We start from the raw sequence: 14,670 nt of genomic DNA on the forward strand, positions 1-14,670 counted from the left end.
CCACAATAACTCAGAGATCTACAGTGTGACTTTTCCCACTGCCACCAATTCCCTAATAATTTTTTGTTGTTGTGTGGAGTAATTTATTACATCTGAAGGGATGAAACGGACTAGTGGAATAGCCCCATCTGGGCCCCCGACAGCAATATTGGGGGTCCCTTAAACCTGCAAAACCTTTGTTTGAGGTGGTGGAGAGGCAGTCTGCAGTGTCAGCAAGCTCCGACTGTCACTTTGTCCAGAATAAAGTCCAGCAGAGGTTTTGGCCCAGATCCCACAAGCAGGAAAACCCCTGCCTGAATCACAAGTCAAGTGTGAGACAGGCAGCAGCCGGTGCCTTTTCCGTGGCACCAGGTGAGAGAAACCAAAAGCCCACAAGTAGGGGGACATCTCTTCTTATGGGGCCTCGGGACGCCTTTTGGGTGGTGTCGTGGGCTAAGGTAGGAGTTAGCCAGGACTGCCCTCTTTTTTGCTCTTCAAGACACGGCAACCCTAAGTTAGTATGTGGGCCACCCTGAATAATCCCTGCCTCCTCCTAAATCAGATTCATCCATCCAGCCTGGTGCTGAATCCTCTGTTCACTGCCAGCGCCACCCCCTCCACAGGCCCACACAGAGGGGCAGCCATATGGGCCACTTGGCCCGGGCCTCCGATTCCAAAGGGGGCCCACTCAGCATATTCACAATCGCAGGGGATGCACTGGGGTGAACGCGGAGGCGCAAAGGTGGCGGTGGGCGCATTCCCTGGGACCATGGCTGGCAGCGCGAGAGAAAAGCTTAATTCTCCGTGACCGAAAGAAATTGCCGAACAAATACTAACTTGAATTTGGAAAACGTTTTTCCAAATCTTCTAATTGCATCATGCATTTTCTTATCATTACCAGCTACAGTGGCCTCCAATGAGAGAAGTTTTGATATATTAAAACAAATTAAGTCTTTCTTTCGATCAACGGCTCAAGAACGCCTAAATGGTTTAGCAATGATCAACATAAACCACGATAAGGTGAAGTTGCTTGATTTTTCCTGCGTAAGTCAAGACTTTGCAGGAAAGAAAGCTAGGAAAGCATTTTTAAATGTAAATACCTAAAATAATCCTTTTCCCTATGTATTTTTAAAAAGCACTATTGTATATCTATATATTCCATTTTGTCTTTATATGCAGATACGGTTCAAGCCTTGAAATAAAATGATTTTTCAGCATAACTTTTGTGAAAATTATTTATATACTTACTTATTTATAAGACTTCAGTTATCCCAGGGTAAAAAAAGGGAGGGGGGCACATTATCTACCTGGCCTGGGCCTCTGCCTGGCTCTGCAAGGCCCTGCCAGGTACATGATTTCCAGAAACAAGTCTGAACAGGTTTGGGGGGTTTGCCCCACCACTTTCCTCAGGAAAACTCATTGAATTCAGCCGTCAACAGTGGGGTTTCCCAGGAAAAGTGGCAGGACAAAAAAAGGAGAAAAACTGCTCAGATACGTGCCTGAAAAGCACAGACTTTTGCCCACAAATCAGGGCACAAACGAAAGTGTGGGTGAGCCCTCCAGCTAATAAAATGACTCCTCTAATGCTATAACTCTTCTGTAACTCTGTCACTGATAAAATAATTCTTACCTAGGAAGCACAGACTCTATCCTAATAACTCTCCTCTCACTCTCAAGGACTTGCTCTATCTAAAGACGAGTCACGAGCTGTCCAGAAAGGAAATCAGTAGTAAAGGGAGTGAGGATCAGTATAAATACAAAATCAATAGCAATGCACACTCATGAGGGATAAACTTAGGCTTGTGAGTTAGAGCCACCCCACATTGGGCAAAAGATTCCTGCATTGCTGGGGGTCAGACTAGATGAACCGTGTGGTCCCTTTCCACCTCTACAATTATCTGATTCATCTAAATCAAGAGTGACCAGAACTACTGGTACCTTAAACTTCCATTTGACCTTCCTTTTTCTATCTTGTTTTTTCACCCACTGAATTCTGCTAGTCTTTTCTTTTTTTCCTTCTGGGCAGATTTTTCTTTCATGATGTAGCAGTGCCCTCTGGTGGGCAGAGAAGTCAACACTTCTTCATTCTCAGCTGATTTCCCAGAAAAGGCTGAGACCCGCCAGCTGACTCCCTGGTCCTGCCCTGAAAATGCCAGTCAGTCAGAGATGATTAAGAGCCCTTCAGCTGTTGCTCAGAGGTTTCCATAACAACAACAGAGCTGCCAGTTTAGGCCCCTGGCCGGTAGGCAGGTGGTTCAGCTTTTCCAAAATCTGGATCAGGCACTGTAGCAGGGAACTACACCTGTTGAATATCTCACAGCAACCTTGTCAGGAAAATTAAAAGGTGGCAGCCTAAGTCAGCAGATCTGTACATTGATTTTCAGCATGCAAAAACTGTCTCACTGCAACACACATTACAAGCAGACTTTAGAATTGAGTTTCACACATTTTAAGAGGTTTTATTGCTTTTATCTGTGTGGTAATTGTTTTTTGTAATCTATATCTTATAATGCACACTCTTTGAATACGTGATTTACACATATTTCTAAATATATAAATAAAATAAACAACACATCAATTTCCCATAAAACCGCACGCTAAAAACACAAAACGTATGTAAACGTCACAACTTCGGCAATACAGAGAACCAGATGTTAAAAAGTTGCTTGAGGTGCAAACAAAATTTTTCAGGATCCGCTTAAAAGCCGGTGAGGTTGGAGTCATCGATAAGAAGCTGCGCTATACAGCGTTACAATTCCCAAAGTTCCCTGGGAAGAGGGATTAATTGTTAAACCATCCTGGATTTGTTAAACCATTCTGGATTTACCAGGACTACAGGAAGCATGGAGAGAGAAGTTTAAGACTTTCCTCCTTTCCTGTAGCCCTGAGGAAAATCCAGACAGGTTGAGCAGTCTGGCTCCATCTTTTCAACAGTGCCCCACACTCCCCAGATTATTTTATGGGGTGTGGTGGGGTCAGTGAAGCTGTCAGAAGCTCCTCTACAGCTTCTATGCCTAGACCTCCACACACACACAAAACCCCCTCAGAATGGCATGCTGCCCCGCCCCCCCTGGTTTTAAGGTTGAAGGAGAAAGCCCTCTCTTGTATAACAGTTGTCAATCAATAACCGTCTGGGGAATTTATCGAGCGCCCGGTTTCATATTTGACGAAACTGCTGAGCTGCAGATGTGTGTATAAATATCAGTTTCCTTATTCTAAGTAAGGGTTGAATTGGAGACACCTGTGGGCATGTGAACATCATCTCCTTGTTCTGGAGCAAGCTTGGTATTGCATTTCAAAACAAAGAAACCAGGAAGCAACTTCAGCCTGGTCAGGGGAGATCTGGGAGGTGTCAGTTATTTCCACCACACAATAAATTTGATTTGATTTGATTAAAGCAGCAGAATGTGAAGAGGCGAGGGGCTTCTTCCAAGACCTTTCTGGAGGGAACGGCGAATTTTGATGGACGATCTGAAGGGGGGAAAATGGGATCTCACACACAAGCAATCTGGGAGGCAGTTCCAATGTATACGAAGTCCTCTGTGGGGTCCTCGCCCTCTTGGGGGAACAGAGCAGCTCTGCTCCTACCAGAATAAAATACCCTGCGGCTGTCAGCTTGTAACTGGGGGGTTGACAGAGGCACCCATTGTGGAAGTGCCAAAGGAACCCCCATGTTTAGCCACACAACGACCTTGCGAGGCAGACTTTGCTGAGAGGTGGAGACAACTGGCTCCCGATTTCCATAGGAGACAGCTTTAGATAGTGTTTGGGCCACCTAGCCTCTCCAGATGTTTCAGCCATCAACACCTGGAGGACATCCACAGGTTTCCCCACCCCCTGGCCTAGTCCACATTCGCTGGGACGGATGAGGAGTTGGGGTCCAAGACTTCTTACGGAGGGCACGAGGTTGGCAAAGGCTGGAGTGTGCTGCTGCTGCGGCAGCTGCTAACCAGATTCTCGGGTAAGAGATCTTGCTCCATGACCCGTGATCACTTAAGGGGTCAACCAGTCCACGAATGCTTCTGTGTCGTAATGCATTTGTCAAAACTGATCTGTAGAAAATGTAACTTGAAAAAAGAGACATTGCGCATGTTATGTATTGAAGTTCTCACCCTGGCCACCAGGAGTATTGTGTACAGTGGTGCCTCGCAAGACGAAAAGAATCCGTTCCGCGAGTCTCTTCTTGCGGTTTTTTTGTCTTGCGAAGCAAGCCCATTGACGGCTTAGTGGATTAGCGCTATTAGCGGTTTAGCGGCTTTTAGCGGCTTTTAGCGGCTTTTAGCGGCTTTTAGCGGCTTATCAGCTTAGCGGATAAGCGGCTTAGAAAAAGGGGGGGAGGGAAAAAACCCCGCAGGAACTCGCAAGACATTTTCGTCTTGCGAAGCAAGCCCATAGGAAATTCGTTTTGCGAAGTACCTCCAAAACGGAAAACTCTTTCGTCTAGCGAGTTTTCCGTCTTGCGAGGCGTTCGTCTTGCGGGGCACCACCGTATATGGTTTTCACTCAGGTCCACGTCAGTTATTTTAGGCGGGAAACCCTGGGTTGTTGTTACTACAATGTTGACAGCCGGCTGCCTATAAAAGCAGGCCGGCTGAGCTGTTTGCTGTTCAGTTCTGTCCAGCTTACAAATAAAGAGCTGCTTTGGAGAAATCACTGTGTCGTCTGCTATGTCTACCCACTATTCAACAGCACATACTTTTGCAAACCAATAAATCTGTAATAATATGTATGTTAAACATACGGTATAGCTTGGGGGCGGGGACGTGGAACGCCCCCTGGTGTTCAAAGGGGAAAGGCTCGTGAATCGTTTATTTGTTCTTGCATGATTTCCTGGAATTAGCTTTTTAAAAAAAGGGGGTGGGAAGAATGTTATCTCTGTTTCCGTTTCCTCCCTCTCGTGCTCCAAAACCCAACACTAGAAAAATCAACAGAGAAAGGAGAGCGAAGCCGCTGCAGGTAGCTGCTTTCTTAGCAAGCTCACCCTTATTCTGCAGTGCTTAGATAAGGTAAGAATTGAACAGCTTTGAAAACTGGAGGGTGGCTGGAGGGAGAAGAGTCGGTGGAAGAAGATTGGAAGAAATTTAAAGATTATTTACAGAAACATTGTAAAATTAATGAATGTTAGAAGGATGTTGGAATGAAGCTATGTGGTTTTAGCAGAAATGTTATAAAGGATTAAGTAAAAATAGACTGTTAATTGGTGAAAGGAGGGAAAGTAAAGTTAGATTATATCAAGATAAATTATAGGACAAAAACTGGGAAAGATGGAAAGGATTTGCTGAAATAGCTAACCGAACTAGAATACAAAAAAGGGAGGTGTGAGGAGGTCAAGGAAACAAGCAAATGAAAGATAAGTTATGGGAATGTTTGTTGTGTTTTTATTTGTTTCTGTTTTTCTGTGTGTGTTTTTCCCCCTTTTGTTTTTGCTTAATTTGGTGTTTTCTCTTTTTTCTTTTTGTAACCCTAATACTTTAATAAATATTACTTGAAAAAAGAAAAGAAAAGAAAACTGGAGGGTGGAAGGGTTGGAGAGAGTCAGGCGGCTCCTCTGCTGCTACAGAAGATGTTGAGGAGACCCAGTGGTCCGTTAGCTCAGCTTCCCAGGCTTTCTGGCTTTTTCACCTGGAGATTATCATAACAACAACAACAACAACAACAACAACAACAACAACAACAACATTTATTTATACCCCGCCCTCCCCAGCCAAGGCCGGGCTCAGGGCAGCTAACAACCAATAATAAAAACAAGTTGAATGAATACAACCAGTGGCGTAGCGTGGGTTGTCAGCACCCGGGGCAAGGCAAGTAATTTGCGCCCCCTAACCCGTGGATTTGCGCCCCCTAACCCTAACCCCCAGATGTTGCGGCCGGTGCGGCCGGCCCCCCCTGCACCCCCCACGCTACACCACTGCCACAAAGTAGTGCGAGGCTTAATCACATGGCGGGGAAGAAGGCAGCAACTGGGTCCCGGGGGCGTCTCTGATGTGACTTTACGGGCACCATTTGCAAGCGGGGAGCGGCACCCCATCCGCGCGAGCGCGCCCCCAGACGCAGGAGCCGCGCAGGCAGGGCTGGGGGCTGAGGCGCCAATGGAGGGGAGATGAAGGGCCTGCGAAGCCCTCGAGCACCAGAGAGCTGCTCCTGGTTTCGCGGGGGGGGGGGGCTCGGCCGGGGGCGGCAGCCCTTTTGTCCGCAGGATGGCAGCGGCGCCACCGGCCAGCCCCATTACCGGCCCGGCCAGCCTCCCGGGGCGCCAGGGCTCCGCCGCAACTAACACCTTCCCTCCAAAACTGGGCTGGTCGGATGTAGTTCTCTCCTGCGCTCAGCTCTGCGCTGGGCGGCCGCTGCATTTTCCCTCCCCCAGATAGTCCCTCCCTCGCTCTCTCTCCGCTCCGCAATGCACGCCTGGCACCCTCCCCCTCCACAGTGGGCGGCGACCCGGCAGCTCGGATCAGATTCGCACAGCCAGCACTGTGAGAGAGAGAGTGAGCCAGGACCAGGTAGGGGCAGAGAGCTCCGAGTGCGCCCCCAAAAATGTTGCGCCCGGTGCGGCTGGCACCCCTTGCACCCCCCACGCTACGCCACTGAATACAACTTAAAAACAAGATTAAAATGCAACATTAAAACATTAAAATGCAGCCTCATCACAGGAGGAGAAAGGAAAAAAGAAAGAGGGGGAGGGAATCAAATTGACTCCAAGCCAAAGGCCAGGACTACCACTCCGATCATCCATTTCTGAGGCAGAGGAGGATTAATAATAATAATAATAATAATAATAATAATAATAATAATAGGTCCGTTCTCATGTTGCCACCCTCCAGACCTCTCGTGCAGGAGGCACACAAAGAAGGGCCTCAGAAGATGATCTCAGGGTCCGGGTAGATTCATATGGAAATAAATCTCCTACAAATGTATACATTGGTACCTTGGTTATCAAACTTAATCTGTTCCAGAAGCCCGTTCCAAAACTAAAGCGTTCCAAAACCAAGGCACACTTTCCCATAGAAAGTAATGCAAAAAGGATCAATCCATTTCAGACTTTTAAAAACAACCCCTAAAACAGCAATTTAACATGAATTTTATTATCTAACGAGACCATTGATCCATAAAATGAAAGCAATAATCAATGTACTACTGTACTATAAAATAAATAAGACAGTATTGTAGATGATAAAAATTAAAATCATAACAAAAATTACAAACATTGATTAGATTAGAATGATGATATGGTTTTATTTGTAGATGTATGCTTTTTTTTCTCAGTGGCGTAGCGTGGGTTGTCAGCACCCAGGGCAAGGCAAGTAATTTGCGCCCCCTAACCCGTGGATTTGCGCCCCCTAACCCTAACCCCCAGATGTTGCGCCCGGTGCGGCTGGCCCCCCCTGCACCCCCCACGCTACGCCACTGTTTTTTCTTACCTGCACTGGTGATGGTCATTGTTTAGATGGTGGGCTTTTATCCATTTCCGCAGTCACACAATCAATCAATCAGTAGCTGAACTGGGTTCCACACAGTCACAAAAACAAATTAATCAAAAAAGCCTCAAAAACAAAAATGCAAAATAAATAGCAAAAACAAAAATGCCAAACTTAATCTGTTCCGGAAGTTGGTTTGACTTCCGAAATGTTCAAAAACCAAGGCACAGCTTCTGATTGGTGCAGGTGCCCCGCAAACAATAGCCGACAGCTGCATCGGACGTTCAGCTTCTGAAAAACATTCAAAAACCGAACACTTACTTCCGGGTTTTCGGCGTTTGAGTGCCAAGGTACCGCTGTGCATGCTTTGTTTGTCATGAGCTAATCTGCAATGTTCTCTCCAGGGAGCAGCGAGGAGGTTACTAAATTTCTCAGTTGCGTGGTGAGTTCCTGCCCCCCACCAGGATAAATAAAGACACAAGACACCATAATTTAAGGTTAAATGGGCGAATTAGGCCACAACTTTATTGAATTCAGGAATGAGAGGCATTGGCTTAGGCATTGGTCCTATTGACTATCCGGCTCCAGCCCATTTGCTGGAGACACCGGGAAGGGTTAACACCATAGAGGGGGAGTTGAGGCACGTTGACTAGGAGCTCCCCGGACAGGGACACGCCCCCCCAGTCCTTTAACGGACCACCCTTCGCTCACTGGGGGGAGGTGATGGCGTTCCTCCCCCCCATCTTCTTAACCCCTTCTTACCAATGCCTACCGCCAATGCCGAAGAGTTGTGACGAGTAGCTACGAGGTAGGCGAAAAACCAAAAGGCTGTAAATTGCCAATTGGGAAAAATTCCTACCATGCCCCTTGCGGCGACAGACCGAAGTCCATAGCAAAGTCAGAGACCTACCTAAAGCCTACCTAAAGGGAGGGAGGGTGGGAAAACGTGTTCAAAAACCAAGGCACAGCTTCTGATTGGTGCAGGTGCCCCGCAAACCATAACCGATAGCTGCATCGGACGTTCAGCTTCTGAAAAACGTTCAAAAACCGAACACTTACTTCCGGGTTTTCGGTGTTTGAGTACCAAGGTACCAGTGTGCATGCTTCGTTTGTCATGAGCTAACCTGCAATGTTCTCTCCAGGGATCAGCGAGGAGGTTACTAAAATTCTCAGTTGCTGACAAAATGAGTGACAAAGTGAAAATCGCGGTAGCTTCCGCTCAGGTTTTAGGTGAGTCCCTCAGAAGATGCTGCATGGACAATTCAGGCAGCTTCTGTTTTATTTTGTTATCTTCAAAACATTTCTATTGTGTTTAATGAAAACCTGTGTGTCAGGGGAAACGGAATGGGTATTGTATTATTTATTTAAATTTGTATACTACCCTATACCAGTAGATCTCAGGGCGGTTCACAATATATTAAAAAAACACCACAAAACACGCAATAAAAAGAACAAAGACAATCCAATAACTCCCCCCCCCCCGCCCAACACATTTAAATAGGCACCCAATGCCTAAGCAGGTGTAAGAACTAATTAAGTTATATACACTTCCTGGGTTGTGACTTAGGGTTGTAATCCTAGGGAATCCACAAATAGACTCATTTCCTTGCGAGGTGACAGACTTGAGGGGCATAAGAGTTTAGGAAGCCCAAAGCCTCATAATGGCTAGGAGTGAATAGAGGTGAAAAGACTAATCCACTTGCAGGGAATTTCCGTGGGGGTAAAAACCTTTAGCAAAAGCAAAGGATCCAATGGGAAATAAAGGAATCTCAACTAAATCATCCATGACAGATGGCCTCCCGATCTGTGCTTAAATACCACAGCCTCCCAAGGGAGACCATTCTGCTGTCAAACAGCTATTACTGTCAGAAAGCTTTTCCATATGGCTGGCTGGAATCTCCTTTCTTGTAACTCGAAGCTATGAGTTCCAGTCCTACCACCCCAGAGAAAACCCCCAAGGTGTGGGGAAGCCTGCTTTTAGTAAAAGGTAAAGGGACCCCTAACCTTTAAGTATTAAGTCCAGTTGCGGACAACTGGGGTTGCAGCGCTCATTTCGCTTTACTGGCCAAGGGAGCCAGTGTTTGCAGACAGCTTCCGGGTCATGTGGCCAGCATGACTGAGCCACTTCTGGTGAACCAGAGCAGCGCACGTGATACGGAAGGAGAAGGGGGGGGCACCTTTCTTCACCTCCTCCTCTTTGAAAGGGGCCCGAGGCGATGACCTCGACGGTGCCCAGCTCCTGAAAACCCCACACTGTTACACAAGCACCACACTATACCCCTTAACTTTATAAAATGATATTCTTCCCTTCTGATAGTCTTCCCTCATATATACGGGCGAAATAAGCCCTTTCTTCCTAAGCCTAACTCTCGCCCTATTCCTAATACGAGTAGACCGTTTCGTACTGTTTCTCCATTGACTAAAATGGCTGCGCCTCAGCCAATCAAGAGCATGCATTCCCTTGCAGGAGCTAGCTCAGGGAGCTCTTGCACGGCTCATTTAACCTCCTGACAAGTTGTTGACGGCTCCCCGCTGCGAGAACAATGGAACCGAAACCAGCGACCTCGTAAAACTGTCAAAGTCTTGTTACATTGTATCCATTTGTTTCCGCTTTTAATATACAATATACACTTGACCGGCAAGGGGCCAAAAACTTCAGAAAATAATATAAAATCAGCCAAAGCTCCGATCTTCTCCATTTTAACGTCATTCTACTCGGTTCCCTCCGGACTCCATGATGCTACCCTCAGCGCCATAATCCTCGAACCGACAGGTCACGTACACAGGAAAACCTTTTTTATTATTATTAATTTTTTAGAAAAGTTTTTCTTTTACAAATTTAAATAACACATGCTTTCCAATATAATACATAAATTCTTTTAGACTTCCCCCAGCTCCCTCCACAATCCTCATGATTTTAAAATTTAATTCACATTTCCTTTATAATTGTATTGCTAGTTAGTGAATCTTTACAGCTCTTTCCCCTCTTACAACACCCTTTCTCCTACGTACACAGGAAAACCTTAATCCTGTCAGATGGTCCAGTCAAGCCCTTCCTCCGGGCAATGCTAGGTGATGGGCGATGCATATCTGCGCCATTGTCTTGCCATCACCTGTACTCAGGAAACGTTTATGCATATCTCTTTACTCTGTGTAACCCCTCCCTTACTGAAGTGCTGATCTGTGCAACCCCTCCCTTACTGAAGTGCTGATCTGTGTAACCCCCCACCTTCCTGAAGTGCTGATCTGTGTAAACCCCCACCCACCTTCCTGAAGTGCTGATCTGTATAACCCCACCTTTTTGTGATATATTCGTGACGTTTTCTGCACTGTATTCTGGGACTTGGAGGGAACTTTTAAAAGTTTATGTCGCACCATTCTCGGGGTTCAACCTCATCTTGAACCTGTTGCGCAATAAACTCGGATCTCTGCATCTTGCTCCGTCTCCGGCTGAACTCATTTCTTCCGCTAGGACCCGCGGACTTAGTCCGACGAGCCGGGTGGCAGGGCAACTCCGTACCCGGAATTTACCGTAACATTTGGCGCCCAACGTGGGGCGGGCGGTACTCCCGTGTTGCTGACCGGGGCCCCCGAAATCTTCAGCCGGCTCCGGGCCATTTTGCCTGGGAAGATCCTTTGGACCTCCGGCCACCTCCCGGGCGGTAATCGAACGTCCCAAGGGTTCAGCCGGGGAGCAAAGGGAATCCGGCCGGCTTACTCATCGATCCCGGGATCATCATAGAAGACGCGTGAGTATAAGGAAAAGGAAAACCCAGTGCACTGGTGGGAAGGGGGTCGAAGTCTCCTGGCAACTGAATTCTCTGCCCTCCTCTCTATCGCTCCTTCTCGCCTGTCTCTTGGTCCAATTGGTGAGAGAGACCATGGACTGCTGCTCGACCCAAAAGGGGGGTTCTGAGCTCTATCTCTTTCTCTATATTTCTCCAGCCAGCCGCACCAATTGGGAGCCCAAAAGTAAGACGGAGAGACCCGACTTGAAAGATAGCCGACTCTCCGCAACGGGTATCCCAGTTGAAAGCAAGGGGTTGGAGTTCTTTTTCCGAACTTCCCTGAGCGTCCTTTCTAGGGGGCAGGAAGTGGTCTTGCTTTCTATCCTAATCCCAGCCGCACCGGTCGGGCTACGTACCACGTGTATCATAAGCCCGCTTCCGAAAGCAAGGGGGATTTTCGACCCGAAAATTCTATCCAGGGACCACCCGATCTGGCACCGCACGACGCGGGCGTTCAGTAGGGCCCCTTTTCCTGAGATTGACGATAGGTAGGAGGTTGCCAGGAGGTTGCAGTGCTGAATGACCTGCGCTTTCTCCTTGCAGGTGCCGCAGTAAAGGGCCTCAGCGTCGCAGTACCGGTAGCCGTTGTTCCGTATGTGTGCGCTGCTGTTGTGGTGATCACTATTGTCTGTGTCGCTGAAAGGGTCATCAATAACTCCAGTAAGCCAAGCACCCATGTTTTCATCAGCCCAGTCTATCACTAAGATCCTGTCAGTGGGTTTTTTTAGGGACAGGCCTGGCAAAATTGACTTCTGCGTACGTTTTCATCCTGCCTCTCAACACCGAAGTTAACAGTGGCACTTTTAGGCCTGAGCCCCGGACTCTGCAACCCTAGATGCAAGGGGAAACTGACAACACAGTGATTGGTGCATGTGTGTCGTGCCGGGGAAAAGACTGGGTCTCGTTTACACATGCCAGAGCTGACACTGGGTGAGAAGGACAGGGCTTCACCTTCTTCTCCCGGTATGCCCCACGGAGGACCTTAAGGTCCATAAATAGCAACACCCTAGTGGTCCCGGGCCCTAAGGAAGTTAGATTAGCTTCAACCAGAGACAGGGCCTTCTCAACACTGGCTCCGGCCTGGTGGAACACTCTGTCTCATGAGACCAGGGCCCTGCAGGATCTGATTTCTTTCTGCAGGGCCTGTAAGACAGAGTTGTTCCACCTGGCCTTTGGCTTGGAGCCAATTTGATTCCCTCCCCCTCTTTCTTTTTCCTTTCTCCTCCTGTGATGAGGCTGCATTTTAATATTTTAATGTTGTATTTTAATCTTGTTTTTAAGTTGTATTCATTCAACTTGTTTTTATTATTGCTTGTTAGCCACCCTAAGCCCGGCCTTGGCTGGGGAGGGACGGGTAATAATATTATTATTATTACCATTATTATTATTATTATTATTATTATTATTATTATTATAAAACACCACCCAGCTTTGCTTCCTAGGTTATCAAAGTTAGGCTGTTGCTGCAGGTGAGAAAAGACTCGGCTGAAAGCCCCAGCTATCAGTGCAAATTAAAACCAGCTAAAATTTGGTATAGTTTATGTTAAGCTAGAGGGCAAGAGACCCTGGTGACAGGTGAACACCAGTTCCTGAAAAACCACAGGAGGGGAGAATGTTCTTGTGCTCAGTTCCTGACCCAGCAAGCTCTTATGAGTTTATGTCACCACAACATCCCTTTTTTTCTTTAACTGTCCAGGGGTCTTTTACCTTTTAGAGGGACGTGGGATCAGAAGGTCAGTGGTTCGAATCCCCGCGACGGGGTGAGCTCTCGTTGCTGTGTCCCTGCTCCTGCCAACCTAGCAGTTCGAAAGCATGCCAGTGCAAGTAGATAAATAGGTACCACTGTGGTGGGAAGGTAAACGACATTTTTGTGCACTCTGGCTTCCATCACAGTGTTCTGCTGTGCCAGAAGTGGTTTAGTCCTGCTGGCCACGTGACCCGGAAAGCTGTCTGTGGGCAAAAACCGGCTCCCGTGGCCTGAAAATGATGATGAGCGCCACAACCCCATAGTCTCCTTTGACTGGACTTAACCATCCAGGGGTCCTTTACCTTCTACCTTTACTACCCAGGAAAACAATAGCAAGGACTCCATCCATGCCCATTTTCATTTCCCCGGTCCCCTCCTTTATTCTGAGAAAAAGTTTGTTCCCATGGATTTGTGGGTCCTGAAGAAGTTCCGTGGGGACTTCCTCTCCTAAAACCAGCTTCCTCTTCTAAAACCAGGACTTGATCTCTCCTTGTTTCTTTGCAGATAATGCATGAGCATGAAAGAACGAAGCTGAACCCGAGGGAGTTGCTCCTCGTCACGTTGCGCTGTTTCCTGCTGCCAAGTTGCCCCGGGTGTGTCTTTGCGCAAGGAAACTAAGCACAAATAAATCATTCACTTGGATGTATTCTGTGTGACTTACTTATTTTGCTTATACAACCAATCAGCCGCAATCCAGTGACACACTTGGGCAATACCAGGCTCAGGATTTAATGATCCGAACAGCCCCCATGTCTTTTTCCCCGATGACGATACGTGTCCCGTGATTCATTTCAAAATGTGTCACACCAGCCTTCTTGCATTGGGGGTGGGGGGTGGGGGCTTCCTGGCTGACCTTAGTTCCACAACCGAAGAGCCCATTTATATGACTGCTTTGATTATAGCGCAATAAATAAACTGCATATAAGCCACACTTAAAGTTTGGTTTCTTCTCTGCTGGTGACATTAGAGAGGCAAGGAAGGAGCCCAGTTAAGGCTGAAGATGTTTGTCTCCCACAGACAGAAGATTTACCGTATTTTTCGCTCTATAAGACGTTCCAGACCACAGGACGCACCTAGTTTTTGGAAGAGGAAAACAAGAAAAAAAATATTCTGAATCTCAGAAGCCAGAACAGGAAGAGGGATCACTGCGCACTGAAAGCAGCAATCCCTCTTGCTGTTCTGGCTTCTGGGATAGCTGTGCAGCCTGCATTCGCTCCATAAGACGCACACAAATCTTCCCTTACTTTTTAGGAGGGAAAAAGTGAGTCTTATAGAGCAAAAAATACGGTACAGTGGTGCCTCGCAAGACGAAATTAATCCGTTCCGTGAGGCTCTTCGTATAGCGGATTTTTCGTCTTGCGAAGCAAGCCCATTGACAGCTTAGTGGATTAGCGCTATTAGCGGTTTAGCGGCTTTTAGCAGATCAGCTGATAAGCGGCTTATCAGCGGATCAGCTGATAAGCGGCTTAGGGCTTAGGAAAAGGGGGGAAAAGGGAAAAAACCCTGCAGGAACTCACAAGACATTTTCGTCTTGCAAAGCAAGCCCATAGGGAAATTTGTTTTGCGAAGCGCCTCCAAAACGGAAAACCCTTTCGTCTAGCGGGTTTTCCGTCTTGCGAGGCGTTCGTCTTGCGGGGCACCACTGTATGTATGCTCAGCGCAAAAAATGGGAGACTTCAGCTAGGGTTAGGTAAAAGCAAAGCTGCTGAATCTGTTCGTTTATTTGGTCTTTTGCTGCAAC

At 47.2% G+C, this 14,670-nt stretch overlaps 1 long non-coding RNA gene across 1 annotated transcript; it reads left to right on the top strand.

Annotated features, from left to right (window-relative positions):
* The first annotated feature begins 4,845 nt into the window (after positions 1–4,845).
* On the top strand, positions 4,846–13,571 carry LOC309334840. The gene is made up of 4 exons (XR_014153291.1): positions 4,846–4,985; positions 8,537–8,624; positions 11,726–11,842; positions 13,434–13,571. It is a non-coding gene; the product is annotated as an uncharacterized lncRNA (long non-coding RNA).
* The last annotated feature ends 1,099 nt before the right edge of the window (positions 13,572–14,670 follow it).

Source organism: Podarcis erhardii (genome assembly GCF_964252035.2).
Source record: "Podarcis erhardii genome assembly, chromosome: 2".
Lineage (NCBI taxonomy): Eukaryota > Metazoa > Chordata > Lepidosauria > Squamata > Lacertidae > Podarcis > Podarcis erhardii.